The following is a 16,855-nucleotide window of genomic DNA, read 5'->3' on the forward strand; positions in this document are numbered from 1 at the left end:
ACAGGTTACGCCTTTGGTTTCCATCATATGGGCTAATGGATTATGCCCTCCCATCGCGGCAAGGTCGCATAACCAAGGGGAGGGAATAACATATTTTGTTATTTACGGTTGCCTACATTTTTGCTATTATTTTGTTATTATTTTTGTTATTTTATCTCTTATTTTTTTTTTTTTTTTGTATGGTTTTCAGTTGGAGCTGCCTGACAGCTTAACTTGTCAAGGTTGAACCCTCGGTCTGGCTTTTGCCAAGTTTCCCCTCTACCAGGACCAATACTCAGACGGACTAGGCAATGGCGCCCACATGAACACTGCTTTTTTTTATTAGTATTGTGACGTGGTAGTTTTTGAAAAGTACCCATATTCCCTTGCTTCTGAGAAAAGGAAGCATTGTGGAAATCAGCAGCTCCATCAGAATGTGTTTGAAATAGTAGTGTAGTAGTGTAATTACTAATACCGTCTAGTCGAAATGGTTTTGAATAATTTGTCATTCAAGTGCTGTTCTGATTACTCTGTCTTTTACGTAAGATTAGAGTCTTAAATGTCAATTGTCGTCAAGTCTTAACAAAATTAGGCTGTTTAGTAAGAGTTCTAGTTAATTTCATTTTTTGTTGTTAAAAGTATTTATTGGTCATTCACGGTGTCTTTGTGGAGCAACTTTATTACAAAAAAATAGGTAAGCCTGAAATTTAAAACTAAAAACAATTAGACTTTTCTTTTTCATTTGCGACTAAAATCAAAAAAATCGGTCGGGGAGTCCAGAACATTTTTTTTTTTATTTTGTGTGAAGTATTTATGTGCGTTTGTACCGACGCACATTGCGTTGAACGTATGTAGATACGGGACAAACTGCAAGATCAAACCATTTGAATACCTTATCTGCTAATCTGCTAATATCAACGCACCCCCTAGCCATGGCCAATCTGCGTTGTTTACACAAACATCCCTATAAACCCCACGCTGGGAAATACGTTTACCGAAAAAGGCGTTATGAGGTTCTGCACTGCATTCTTGTATTGGATTTACTTTAATGGCATTGTTGTTAGCAATTCACAAAAAAGTGAAAGAGAAAGAAAACATGATTTGTGCAGGCAGAGCCCCATAGGCCATGCTATACCAGTTAGCACGCCCGACGCCCACCGATGACAGAGTGGGTAGGCTCGCACCATCGTCCCGCCCTTCTACCTATTTTTGAGATAGGCAGTTCTGTCAAGGTGTAAATAGTTATTATTTTTTTTTTATATATTTGTTATTATTAGTTTATTTGTTTGTGTGATCTAGGTGTTAAAAATGGAAAAAAAATTACATACCCTTGATAATAATACTTCCCTGACCAGAAATATTATATTTTGAGCGCCCTTTTCGAAGCTATTCTATCCAGGTATCCATGTACTGCTTTCAATCCTGAAATTATTCTTATTGTGCATTCTCATGGATTATATTAGTGATGCTCATAATCATGCAACAGATAAGAAGGAGAGAATAAGAGAATATAGGAACAGTGATTAGTAATGAGTTAATTATGTAGGGGAATGTGGGGCAAGATGAGCACCCGGGGCAAGATGGGCACCCCTAGTTTGTGTCGTTCCTACCGATTTTTTTCAATACATTATTTGGGGTTCTGATGAATATAATTAAAGTGATATGATGGCCACAAATTTCAGCTAAAAAATCAACAGCACAACGTAAATATTGTCCAAAATACATAGAAGTCCAAAAATTTACCTTTTCATATAAGATTTGTTAATTTACAAGTGATATTTTTGTTGCGTAAACAAATTAATTCATTCGTTTTTGACCGTATAGTTATAGAATAATCTTCTGTAGATAATCAGGAGCAAAACTTTTTATCAAATTTAAAAAATATTTCAATTGTTTTGATTATATTAATAAATTTACACCCTTGGGGCAAGATGAGCACCATGTTCAAAATTAAGTAAAAGTGTGAAATTATAGAATCACATTTAGCTGTGGGCTTGACTTACGGTATCTTCTTTGCACAAAACAATTTTTCTTAAAAAAATACAAACAAACAACAAATTTAATCGTTTTTTTTTAAGTAAAATCTTAGCAATTCATGAAAAGTTATTTATTTTCTGATAAAAGTTTTAAAAACTAAGCTAGTTGAAGATAAATATTATCAGATATTAAAGAAAATATCTCGGGATATTGCAAACATTGAAAAATAACAGTTTTCTTTAGTAAAATGCATCTTTTTATGGGGGTGCCCATCTTGCCCCGCAATTTGTTTGACCGATGATAAAAAAGCTATTTTTTAACGTGTTATTTGGAAAACTATTTATCACTTTTTAAAACTTTTAATGGTTGGAGGTCAAAGTAGTAATGTAAAAGATAAGGATGGTTACCAATTTTACCAAAATAATAACGTTTAAGTAGGCTTAAATCGCGCTTATCCTTAGGGTGCTCATCTTGCCCCGCCTGACCCTAGTTTTGTTAGAATTATAAACAATTCAAGCATAATTCTTCATTCCGACGTATCTGCAAAAATAAACAAACCAAGATTTGTTTTGCATGGGCTTGACAAACGCATAATCTACATATTGAGCATACAAAAGTATTCCTAAAACCATTTTTCGATTTTTTGAAATAAATTTCAATTCTGCCCTATGTGCACTTTACTCAGTCAAGCATAATTCTTCATTCCGACGTAACTGCAAAAATAAACAAATCGAGATTTGCTTTGCATGGGCTTGACAAACGCATAATCTACATATTGAGTCCAAAAAAGTAATCCTAAAACATTTTTTTGATTTTTTGAAATAAATTTCAATTCTGCCCTATGTGCACTTTACTCAGTGTTTTTAATTTGGCTACATACACCCTACCATTGCAAAGCGACTCAACTGTCAACATTTTTCATGCTAGCACATACACCGTACATATGCTCATAGCAAAGCGACCTATATGCAGAATCAAAACATAAAATTTTAATCAGCAGATACGTCATACTGTTTTCGAATTACTAAACATGTTGGAAATCGAGAGATTCGGATTTTCACAGCTGCAGTAAGCTGACGGGTCGGCAAACTGATGTGGAACATCATCAGTATTCGGTTTTAGACAAATTTCTCACCAAATTTTTCACAAGAACTGTTCTCCATTTACTTTTGTTACTCACGGCTCCGTCCGGTGCTCCTGTTAGTCGAGTTGAAATTGGAAACATTCAATATTCGTTGTAGTTGAACGTAGAAACTGACGAATAGAACAAACTTTATTATGTTTTATGGGAATTTGCAAACCGGTGTATGTGCAACTTCAAAACAATACTGGTGTATATGACGTGACGCATGTGATAAATGAACTGTCAAACCGACGCATCAAGCAAGGTGTATGTATCAAGCAAGGTATGATATCGACGAATCATCATGGTGTATGTGAGCAGCACAAAGCAAAAGGGTTTATTCGATAACTTCACCAGTTTTTCAATCTAATTCAAAACAAATCGGAATTGTTTAATAGTGGTTAGAAACGGTGTTCTTTTTTTCAATTTATAGAAGACACAGCAATAGAAAAAATGCAAAACATTTTAAACAGGATTTAAAATGCTTTACAATATATTGCATCGCATTTTTCTCGAATCCTTCCAAATGTTAGATACGCCGATTTGAAAAATTAGGCTTGCAGTGTTTTTAATTTGGCTACATACACCCTACGTTTGCAAAGCGACTCAACTGTCAACACTGTTCATGCTAGCACATACACCGTACATATGCTCATAGTAAAGCGACCTATATGCAGAATCAAAACATAAAATTTGAATCAGCAGATACGTCATACCGTTTCCGAATCACTAAACATGTTGGAAATCGAGGAATTGGGATTTCTACAGCTGCAGCTAGCTGACGCGTCGGCAAACTGATGTGGAACATTCGTTCGTATTCGGTTCTAGTCAATATTTCTTACCAATTTTCTCACAAGAACTGTTCTCCATCTACTTTTGTTACTCACGGCTCCGTCCGCGCTCCTGTTAGTCGAGTTGAAATTGGAAACATTCGGAAACCCAATATTCGTTGTAGTTAAAGGTAGCAAGGTGTATGTATCAATCAAGGTATGGTATCGACGAATCATCATGGTGTATGTGAGCGGCACAAAGCAAAAGGGTTTATTCGATAATTTCACCAGTTTTTCAATCCAATTCAAAACAAATCTGAATTGTTTAATAGTGGTTAGAAACAGTGTTCTTTTCTTCAACTTTTACAAGACACAGCAATAGAAAAAATGTAAAACATTTTAAATAGGATTTAAAATGCTTTACAATATGTTGCATCGCTTTTTTCTCGATTTCATGCAAATGTTAGATACGCCGATTTGAAGAATTATGCTTGAATTAAACAATAGTAATGAATAGCTTATAACATGACTTTGCAGCATAGCTGAGCCTTTCGGATCGTAAGACCGATGTATAAAAATAATTTGTTTCGAAATTGTCCGCGTGGTCTTCTAGTGCCCCTATTAGATAAGAATCAGTCATAGACATACATACCGAATGCTCGCCATGACCCTATGACCAACATTTGTATATGTATAGACTTAGCTGATGTGGCTTTTCTAATAGGTAGTTCTTTCACTCATTGATTGTCTTCAAAACCTTGTCAAGTATAGAAAATTGATTTTATTTCATTTGTTACTGCATTGACTTATTAAGTATTAGGTATTATTTTATGTTTTTATCACTATTGATATTATCAAGGCCAGAATTCCCAGTGAGTGAAGAATTTTATAGTACTAGAACACCATAGAAGATCGCTAAACATTACCTAATCATGGAACGGCTTTTTGCTCTATTATTTTAGGTAGATGCTATTGATCTCCCTTTGCTCCTATCCGCAACCCGGTGCACGCGCCCTGTTGGTTTTCGAAAACCTCGTAGATGATTACAAACCGTCAATGGCATTCCCAATTACTACCCCACATTGCACATTCAAGGGTCTGATTGTGCTCCTAACCCACCCTCAGTTCGTAATCTTCTCGCCATCTTGAAATTATATTTACCCGAAGTGAAAGTAATTTTGATGAGTGATAACCTAGTGCAGCCCAACTGCATAGTACAGTAGTTTAACCAGAATCTTAAGTTCAGAAGATAAAATCTAAATTTTGTAATAAAAAGGTTGCCATTGCTTTGAAATTTACCCAACATCTAATCAAAACTACTAACAACAGCGATCAATTATCAAAATTCATCGCTCCCTGGAAAATATAATCCCAAGCCCAGGGTATTCTGATGCAGATGCATTATCGTATAGATAAGTTCCATGATTACAGGAAACATTTCATTTTCATTTTCATTTTGCAGCGTTTGGTGGGGCAATGAGAGCGCAAGTCAGTCCAAAGCCGGGGTAAGGGATAGGTAATGGCCGTAATAGTCTATGCGGACCACTTGAACACCATCGGAAAGGATAAGAAGGGTTGGGGTAGGGTATAGGGAATGGAGAAGACTTGACACAATAATGCTATTAATGCTGCAAAATGTAAATGTGCTGAAAGCAATTTAATTTGAGTTTTGAAGTTTGATTTGACTTATTAAAATTCCAAATAGATCGGCCATTGTACAAGTAAGAAAGAATATGCTGATCGCTTTCTAGAAATTTTATAAACAACAAAATAATAACAATATGAGAGTGATGCTAAGGGCTGCTGATGGCACAGGAGATTTTGATACTGAATGAACATTACTATACAAAGCGCAATTTAATCGATGGTGATAACTTTACAAACTTTATCTGTTTTTACACTGATTGACGATGCTGATTTATATAAAAATATTTAAAAAATATTTGATATTAGTTCATTTGTTTGTGTGATCTAGGTGTTAATAATGGAAAAATTTTACATACCCTTGATGAAATACTTCCCTGACCAGAAATATTATATTTTGAGCGCCCTTTTCGAAGCTATTCTATCCAGGTATCCATGTACTGCTTTCAATCCTGAAATTATTCTTATTGTGCATGCTCATGCATTATATTAGTGATGCTCATAATCATGCAACAGATAAGAAGGAGAGAAAAAGAGAATATAGGAACAGTGATTAGTAATGAGTTAATTATGTAGTTTTGTTAGAATTATAAACAATTAAACAGCAGTAATGAAAATAAAAAATAACTTATAAAATTACTTTGCAGCATAGCTGAGCCTTTCGGAACGTAAGACCGATGTATAAAAATAATTTGTTTCGAAATTGTCCGCGTGGTCTTCTAGTGCCCCTATTAGATCAGAATCAGTCATAGACATACATATCGAATGCTCGCCATGACCCTATGACCAACATTTGTATATGTATAGACTTAGCTGATGTGGCTTTTCTAATAGGTAGTTCTTTCACTCATTGATTGTCTTCAAAACCTTGTCAAGTATAGAAAATTGATTTTATTTCATTTATTACTACATTAAAGCTACATTGTACTTATTAAGTATTAGGTATTATTTTATGTTTTTATCACTATTGATATTATCAAGGCCAGAATTCCCAGTGAGTGAAGAATTTTATAGTACTAGAACACCATAGAAGATCGCTTAACATTACCTAATCATGGAACGGCTTTTTGCTCTATTATTTTAGGTAGATGCTGTTGATCTCCCTTTGCTCCTATCCGCAACCCGGTGCACGCGCCCTGTTGGTTTTCGAAAACCTCGTAGAAGATTACAAACCGTCAATGGCATTCCCAATTACTACCCCACATTGCACATTCAAGGGTCTGATTGTGCTCCTAACCCACCCTCAGTCTGTAATCTTCTCGCCAGTTTGAAATTATATTTTCCCGAAGTGAAAGTAATTTTGATGAGTGATAGCGTAGCAGCCCAACTGCATAGTACAGTAGTTTAACCAGAATCTTTAGGTCAGAAGATAAAATCTAAATTTTGTAATAAAAAGGTTGCCATTGCTTTGAAATTTACCCAACATCTAATCAAAACTACTAACAACAGCGATCAATTATCAAAATTCATCGCTCCCTGGAAAATATAATCCCAAGCCCAGGGAAGTTCCATGATTACAGGAAACAATACAAAAAAATAAATTTTCAAATGACTGGCGTACGTTTTTCTTGAACCATGAAAAAGCACTTAGTTCAATCTGTCTGAACATCGACCAATTTTAAAAAGAAAATAAATTTTAAAATAGACTACTGGACAACAATCCTGCAAAGATGGTGTTCGCGTCGAATCCGGTTGGCACAAGAAGGCGGGGAGCACAGCGAGCGAGGTGGCTTGATCAGGTGCAACAAGATCTGGAGAACGTGGGCCAAAATCGAGGTTGGAGAGACACAGCCTTGGACCGAGTAAATTGGCGTAACATCGTTAACGAGGTTTTATCAAATTAATTGATGTAACACCAACTAAATAAATAAAAATAAATTTTAAAATAAAAATTGCAAATGTTTAATCCAATTCTGTAGATTATGCGTCTGTCAATACAAAGCAAATTTCGATTTGTTTATTTTGGCATGTAGGGTGATGTGCTAGTATCCATCGTATTAAGCATTGGTCAGTGAGAACAGCAATTTTCCCAGTATTGCAGTGAATGACGCTGACACAAACCGATGCCAAACAATTCTTTCTCAAAACGGCTTTAGCATTATACAATAAGATTTTGAAAAATCTTGATTTTTTTTTGAAATAATGCGAAGAAAATGCATCTTGCCGTATTCTCAATCCGTCGTATCGTTTTCATTTCTGTTGCAATCAGTTTGCAGATTCGTCTTACAACTTACGACTCACTGTGATATAGTGAGTGGCCAAAACACAACATATCAACGCTATAATAAAATGTTTCACTAGCATATATAGATCTACGGGCATCTCCCTCCATTCTTTCAGCATGATGGAATATACTAATTTCCTTTAAAATTTATTGATCGTCATCAAAATTTAGCCCCAACATATGAACACAATTATGGCATTTGCTCACACTGCAGCGAAAAACAACCAGGGTGGCCACCGAACCGGGAAAAACGGGAAAAGCGGGAAAAAGACGGGAATTTTAACCCACCGGGAAAAAGACGGGAAAAACCGGGAATTTGAGAAGATCACCGGGAAAATAGTTTTGAACGAACATCTTCAAGCTGCAATCTACAAACCAACCCCAAAATAAGTTGTAGATAGCAGTTCTATTTAATGTCATTGTTATGAGGCATCTGTAATTTTGAACAAATATCTTTCAAACAGTAATGATTTAATTTATAGTATAACATATTTCTTCGACATATTTCTTCAAAATGTTCCACTCTTTTTTAAGAAATGTTTCAAAATATTTTTGTTCTCGCATTGTCAGAGTTAAGTTTTGATAAAGGCCCATTTACGATTTCATAACGCTCAAGCTTTTACAGCTCATATAAAATGTATAGAATATCCATACAAAAAGCATCACGAGAGGTTGAGTGGATGTCAAAAATAATAATTTTCGGTGTTATCAAAATTGTGAATGAGCCCTTAGTAAGTGCTTCTACATCCGTACATCCTTGTATCATACCTCCGTTAAACTTATTTGCTCTCTACAGAAACTCTTCATTTTTATGAAGAAAATTCCAAGGATTAATAATGAAATACTGCCAATTACGGTAATGAACTACTTGGGCATCGTGATGATTTTGCCTAGGTACCTGGGGCTAACATTATTTGAAACTCAGCAGTAAGGCACTTAAGACGATTATAAATTTAGGCCAAAGCTCGAATTTTCAAGAACACGAGTCTAGAGAACCAAACAGCACTCTGAGCTGAAATTTTGATCGTTTGGTCATCACCAGAATGTATTACCGCTTACGGTTATCAGGTTCTCTAGATCTTAAAACTTGAACTTAAAAATTCGAAGTTTGGCTTCGTTTTTTAATCACCTTAAGAGGCCAACAAACAGAATGGTTTTAGAAGCATTCAAAATAATTCTCTGCCGTGCCAAGAGTAGGTTTTTTTTAGCACAATTCTCGCATAATCTGAAATAACGCCCTAAAAGCCATTGGTAATCACGTGTGTAGCTCGTTGTTTCTGAGCAAATTAATGAATAAGCACCCAAACCAACATCACTGGCAGGTAGATAATGATCCTTTCTTCACGATAGAGTTATTAAATAACGTGTAAATCCATTCAAATTCTTAGAAACAACGAGCTACACACATGGTTACCAATGGCTTTTAGGGCGAGATCATAAATTATGCGAGAATTAACCATCTCTTTTCCATGGTAGCTTCAGAGCTTCATTGATTTTCGACAAACGCGATGAATTCTATGCAATAGTTTTCAGAATAAGATTTTATATAGACTTGAACAATCTAATAGTCAATTTGTTGTTCCAATAGTGAAACTATTGATGAACAATCAAATTACAACCAACATTTTGACCCGATTTGAAAAATTTCTTTTATAAAAACGATTTTTGATATAGAAATATTCAATTAAAGTCGTGGGAAAGAAAGGGTTAAAAACCGGGAAAATTAGGTGAAACATACCGGGAAAACCGGGAAAAAAGCGGGAATTTCAAAATTGAAATTTGGTGGCCACCCTGGAACACAATCAAAAGAACCGTATTTTTACGTCGAGCGTCGCGCACACATTGATGCGCACAAGCTTTTTTTTCTCAGTACGACGGATTGAACTTTGTTTACATTCTCAATTTTACGCGGTCGTTGAGGAAATTTCATAAAATTTCGTGAAATATAGAAGTTTTACGGCGTATGATTGGAATGAAATCCTTCAGTGAAGAAGTACGAAGGTTTTTCATAGTGAAAATAAATACCTGGCGATGTAAGTCACACAGGGGGGCGGGAAGAAACTTGTATCAAAGATCAAGCCCAGATAGCCGTAGCGGTAAACGCGCAGCTATTCTGCATGACCATGCTGAGGGTCGTGGGTTCGAATCCCGCTGGTCGAGGATCTTTTCGTAATGGAAATTTTCTCGATTCCCAGGGCATAGAGTATCTTCGTACCTGCCACACGATATACACATGCAAAAATGGTCAATCGGCAAAGAAAGCTCTCAGTCAATAACTGTGGAAGTGCTCATAACGCCAGAAAAAAGAAGAAGACTGGTGTCGATCGTAAAGCATTTCTCTCAAATCGTGTTCGTCCATGCGATTTCGGTGAAAAAGTGCAAAGTGGTTAATTGAACTGAAGTTATTTACCGAAATACAGTAGTTTTATTGCATTTTTAATGTACAAGTGTGCAAATCATGACAGCTTTCAGAAAAATACACTTGAAAATGAATCTATGTTGCAGGTAAGTTGGAATATCCGCTGATACGACGAATAATAGCGCGACGAAGTAGAACGAAACCCTACGTCGGATTAAATCAAGCATGATTTTATCAATTTTTCAATCCAATTCAAAACAAATCAGCATTGCTTAATATTGAATAGAAACTGTGTTCTTTTGCAACTTATAGTAGATAGGGAGCAAAACATTTTGGATTTATTGTTAGCTAATATGTACGATAACTTGCTGTTTATACAACTTTTGTTCAAGTCAGAATTTAAAATACTTTACAATAAATTGCATCGCATTTATCTCGAATTCTTTCGAGTGTTAGATACGTCGTTATGAAAAATTATGCTTGATATGTATGTTCAAATGGAGCTCACTGTAGAATGTTTACTTGACTAATTCTGTTCAAGAAATGTTTACTTTTCTTGAGCGATACAGCATACTTGGCTTAAGTAGTAAAGATACCGACACGTTATGGCTTGGGTGTCCTAATATGTTATAGCTCATGAAAATATTCATAAAAATTCCTACAAAAACGTAGTGGGTGGACGTCCAAATTAGTAATTTTCAGCGTTATGAGTATGTAAATGAGCCTTTTCCACTGGACGATTTGCCCTTTGAAGGAAGCACTAGACAATGGACTAACATGAAAAGCCCAGTTTAAATTTGGATCGGTTGGCACTTTGAAATAATCGGTTGAATAATGAATTTTGAACAGCTGATTGAAGATTTAAAAATCCTTAAAAGAAAAACAAACTACGGGTAGGTACGCAAAGGTTAAAAGGGGCTTCGCTACTACCAGACAAGAAGTGGCTATGGCTCTAACTTCCCCCATATTCTCTGCCACTGCCGTTGCTCCGTACGTTAATCATTGCGTGCGACACCGGACCGTTTTTTTTTTCTCATCGTCCTCTGCGGACTATCACTGATGGCGTTTTCGCTTGTTCAGTTCATCCAACCAGCCAGCAGCTAAAGCTAGCAATCTCTTCAGTGTTGTTCACTGGCTGTGTGCTTGTTTACGATTGTGTACTCACTGCCTTTGGGAAAAGGGAAGAATCAAGAAGACTCTCCACTATCGTTTTGACTGTCCGTCAAGACGTTACAGCCGCCGTTCCATTCACAAACACACCGTTGTTTACAAAATGGACCCACAAATACAACCATCTTCGTCTGTCATCAGCTTTGAAAACCGTTTTCGCCTTTCCCTTTCACACGACATTCTTCAACTTTTTCTGTCAGTTTCCTGACTAGTTTGCACGCACACACCCGAACACCAACGTCTCGACACGAAAAACGACTTCCAAGATTTCACGCACACCACCGCAAACGCTCACGCAAATCGATTAAAATCCCTCCCGATTTGACGACGAGCGACGAGATTCGATTTTCCTCCGGGAGCCCTTCTTTCGAAAAACTCCAATCGACGGGAAAATCAATGAACCTATCGGAAACGGAAAATTTTTTCCACCCCTTTGCAGAAAACGCCACGAAACCGTACCTTGATTACAGCCCGAATTTCGCTCCGTCAATATTCCGCTTCGAAGGCAGCTCAGTTTCTATGCACGAAGCAGCAGCCATTCATGCCGTGGTCCGTTTTTTGAACGAACGACGGCTCGATCAACCTGAAACACCAAAATCCAGACGACACTTTTCCAAAGCACTTTTTCCACCGGAAATACGCCGCGACTGGACCGGAAAACACCCGCGTTCGATTCCGCACGGTCTTCACTTTACGATAGACGCACTTTCAACTAGTTTCACGACGTTTTTCCGCACGAAAATTACACTTCATTTCACTACTTTCGAGAACCGTGATGGAGAAGGTGTTTCGTTTTTTCTCGATTATGGACGGGATTTTTTTTGTTCCTTTTTGTGGTCTCTTCTCATCGACTGATGGCTGCTGGTAGTGGTGGGAAGAGAAACAACCGAAGTGGAAATTCACCACGCTTGTCAGGCGTCTCTGTTTGGCCTGGGTGGGTTTGTATTTTTTGTCTCGCTTTCGCTGCCTAAAAAATCCCATCACGATGGTGAATATAGAAAGGGATTTTTTTGAAAAACTCCAAAAACTGCATCGGACCGTGCCCAGCGGGTGTATTTGGGATCATTTTACAGTAGGGTATCCCAAAATAAATGTGTCAAAAAATTAGTTTACTCCACACGGAGCCACAAATCAACCTAATTTTGACTTCTTTTGACTCAATTCGGCTCTTCCATGGGATAACCTATTTAAATTTGGCTTAACTGGCAGCTCTCAGAATGTAGTTTTCGATTGACAACACCGGGTAAAATGAATAAATATTTAAATCGGTTTTTGATAGCAATAAAATATGTGAAAATTTTGATATTTTCGTCTGAATTCGTGTCGCTGCTTTAGATAATATCCTTATTTTTGATGTTGTGCGATATAACAACTTACAACTTTAGACTTTAGTGATCTGAATTTCGTCTTTCTCAGATTTCGCCTTCGATTTCGCTGCCCTTTTTCGATCACCGCCGCTCAGGAAAGTTTTCTCTGAAATAGACCATTTCCGTGAAAATTTTTTAATTGCTCATAAGCTTTCTTTTGATTTACTGAACAAACTTTCCCACGGAACCCATATGTTTTCAAGCCTCTAACTATTGAAAAACAACGAAAAACTGGCGGCACACTAGTTCACCCCACGGTCCCCTACAATTTATATCTCTCCGAAGGTTTTGGGAACCCCTTTTCTCCTATGAATTTATCTCCACGTTGTGGTGAATATTGATCAGCTGTTCCTCCGCCGTCTCCACTTTGTTGCCTGGTGACGGAGAATTTGCTATCTCTGTTGCTCTCTCATCATATTCATGTTGAAAAGAGAGATTCAGGTACAGTGGATGCCTGACCGTCCAACCAATTTGATTGGAAACCAATACTGTGGAAATCTCCACCAGATGTACTGGTTTACCAACTGCCCTTCTAGGCAACCCAAGGTGGACTTATTCTGCCAATCGGAAAATGAATGGAACAAGTATTGTGGAAATCTCCACCAGGAAACACTTGTTCCAGGAACCTTTATTGGAGAAGAGAGTTCTTTCTTAAATAGAATAAACTCTCATTAAAAAAATTAATGAGTAAATTTATTCTCTTACGCTGGCATGATACAAGCGATAGTGAAAATCTAAACTTGGCCGCAACTACACTCGAACTACCTTCTACTCGGCCATTCTGCATTAGCGATAGTTACTCATCATTTCCCTACTTGTCTACGTGACCGAATGCGCACGCACAATTACTGCATCTGTGTGTGTGACCATTCTGCTACCTCTTCTACCATGCTGACATTAAGCCCTTTAATTCTTGTAAATATCGCCACGTGCTTTTTGTGTGCACTCTAAGAAATGTTCTCTGAAATTATGAAATGTATAATTCAACACTTCCCCTCATTTCTTTAATTTCAAGAGATGTAACATATGGTGAAATTTCTGAGGTCCTAATGACTTAGTAAAAATATCTGCTATTTGCTCTTCTGATTTTATGTATACCAACACCACTTTTTGGTCTCTAATTAATTCTCGAATATACATATATCTTATATCTATATGTTTTGTTCTTTGATGATTTCTTGGTTCTTCTGCGATTTTTATACATGGAATATTGTCTTCAAATATTGTATATGGTAAAACATTTACACCAATTTCATTTAGTAAGTTAGAAATCCACATGCCTTCCTTGGCTGCTGCACACAGAGCAATTAGTTCTGCTTCGGTTGAAGAGAGCACCACCATGGACTGTTTCTTTGTTGTCCAGGATACCAGGTTGCCAAACACAGTGAATACACATCCGGAAATCGAGTGCCTGTCGTCTACATCGTTGCCATAGTCTGCATCGGCATAGCCAATCAATGGTTTCACGTCCTTAACTCTGTGATACGCGAGACCGATGGTTTTGGTTCCTTGTAGATAACGGAGAATACGCTTCAAGCCTAACCAGTGTGGTTCACGAGGATCACTCTGAAATTGACTAAAAATATTAACAGCAAAACAAATATCTGGCCTTGTCATTAAAGCCAGATATTGAAGGCATCCCAGTAAAGATTTATAAGGTTGCGTAGTTTGTTTGCCATCATCTTTGGAATATTTCACATTGAAACACATTGGAGTACTTACAGATTTACAGTCTTTCATGTTGAAATGATTTAAAATCTTTTCTATATAAGATTCTTGAGTGATTTCTAAACCATTAGATGAATGGCATATTTCTAATCCCAAAAATTGTTTTGCTTCGCCCATGTCTTTCATTTTGAAAAACTTTAAAAACTTTTTGATCCCATTTATTAAATTCAAATCTTTTGCAAGAATGAGAATGTCATCAACATATAAAATAATATAAACATCTTCTGATGAATCATCATCTATCGATGAACCAACATCACCTTCTGGTGAACAGCTGTGACTCACAGCATCCCCTTCTGGGGAACCAACATCACCTTCTGGTGAACAGCTGTGACTCACAGCATCCCCTTCTGGGGAACCAACATCACCTTCTGGTGAACAGCTGTGATTCACAGCATCCCCTTTTGGGGAACCAACATCACCTTCTGGTGAACAGCTGTGACTCACAGCATCCCCTTCTGGGGAACCAACATCACCTTCTGGTGAACAGCTGCGACTCACAGCATCCCCTTCTGGGGAACTCCAAACTCCCACAGGTTCATTTTCTTGAAGAATATCTTCCCCTGATTCCAACGAATCCAAAGATTTATAATATAAATCATTTTCATTGAAAACAACGTCACGAGATATGATAATTTTATTGTTTCCATTATCCCATAGTCTATACCCATTTGGAGCATAACCCATCATAACCAATTTGGTACTTTTAGGGTCCAACTTCTTCCTATATTGTTTATTGATATGAGCATATGCAACACACCCAAATACTCGCAACCATTTAACATCTGGTTTCTGATTAAACCACATTTCATATGGGGTTTTAAAATTGGGTAATGCATTAGTTGGACTTCTATTTGTTAAATACATTGAAACATACAATGCTTCACCCCAAAATTCTTGTGGCATATTTGAATCATGCAACATTGTACGAACTTTTTCCATTAATGTTCGATTCATTCTTTCGCTGACCCCATTTTGTTCAGGAGTATATGGAACTGTTGTTAACAATTGTATGCCTTTCTGCTTACAGAAATTCTTGAAATCTGATCCCATATATTCACCTCCATTATCAGATCGTAATTTTGAAATGCGATTTGAGAAATGAGCGGAGGCCATGGCTTCAAATTCCTTGAACTTTTCAAGTACTTCACTTTTACTTCTTATTAAATATACCACTACAAAATGAGTAAAGTCATCAATGAAACTTACAAAATATTTGAAGCCATCATATGAATCAACAGACATTTGCCCACACACATCAGTGTGAACTAATTCAAGGGGTCTTGTAGAGCGAAATTTAAAATTTTTATCAAAACTTTCACGATTTTGTTTTCCCATAATGCATGATTCACATATTTCTTTATCCAAATTAGAATCGGTCAGGGATTTAGTACCAAAATCCAGGCCTACAACCATGTTATTTAGTTGTAACTTTATCAAATTGTCCTTCCCAAGATGACCGTATCTCTTATGCCATAAATCCATGTCACTGGACTCACTTCCATAACAAGCATACTCTGCATCTGAGTAAAGATTTACTTGGAAAAGACCGTCAATTCTGGTACCTTTCAAAACAACCATTCCATTTTTACTTTTCACAAGAACAGAATCCTGCTCAAATGTGACAAGGAGACCTTTTTCAACAATGCGAGTAACGGAAATAAGGTTGCACGTGAGTTCTGGAATAAAAAGAACATTGTACAGAACCACATTTTCTTTATTTTGATTTTGGAGGCGAACATTCCCCATTTGTCGGCATACCACTCTATCACCGGATTTTGCCGTGGTGATGAGCAGTGGTTCAATCTCCCACATTTTCTCGAAGATTTCTATTTCTCTACACATATGATTTGATGCCCCACTGTCGATCACGAAGTTCGTTGGTGTTCGAACTGGCATGGCAACCGGTAATTGCCAAAAGGGATATCCTTGAATTCTTCGGTTCTCAGCCTGCTCAGCATCATATCTCTGTTGAATATGGTCTTTAAGTTGTTGCAACCAGGGTAGACCAGCTCGGTGACGTATCAGACCAACTTGGTTTAACGTGCCCGTGTTGATACGGCCAATCGGTACACGCACGACAAAATCACCATTTTCATTGGTGTTAAGTGCCACATCACATCGGTGAACGGATGTTGGAGGTTTCTTCGTCACATTAGCCGGATTGGAACGATGCCGATATGCAACGCAATAACGACGGATATGGCCGAGTTTACCACACTCGTGGCACCTTATCGTTTTGCGTTGTTGCTGCTGTCTCTCCTTTGCATGCTTCCACCAGTCTTTCACCATTTTGTATGCCACTGGAGGGTGTTCAGTGTTTTCAGACGTGGTGACCTCAGCGTCAATAAATATTCGCTGAACCTGTAGCAAAGACATAGCCATTAAGTCATCTTTTCTCATAACTGAGAGAGCGCCAAGAATATGATTGTACTTTTCAGGAATAGCAGCCAAAAGAGTGCTAAGTTGCTCTTGGTGCGAAACTTGTTCCCCCATTACATTAAGTTGACGAAT

General features: G+C 37.2%; 1 protein-coding gene across 1 annotated transcript in view; it reads right to left on the reverse strand.

Moving 5' to 3' along the window:
* LOC5575134 overlaps positions 1–12,072 on the reverse strand; it is a 60,550-nt gene extending 48,478 nt beyond the window's left edge. Inside the window, exon 1 of the mRNA XM_021842212.1 lies at positions 11,706–12,072. The gene's annotated coding sequence lies outside the window, so the exon portion shown is untranslated. The remainder of the gene's footprint in view (positions 1–11,705) is intronic.
* Positions 12,073–16,855: the final 4,783 nt, after the last annotated feature.

This window comes from Aedes aegypti, chromosome 2 (genome assembly GCF_002204515.2).
Source record: "Aedes aegypti strain LVP_AGWG chromosome 2, AaegL5.0 Primary Assembly, whole genome shotgun sequence".
Classification (NCBI taxonomy): Eukaryota; Metazoa; Arthropoda; class Insecta; order Diptera; family Culicidae; genus Aedes; species Aedes aegypti.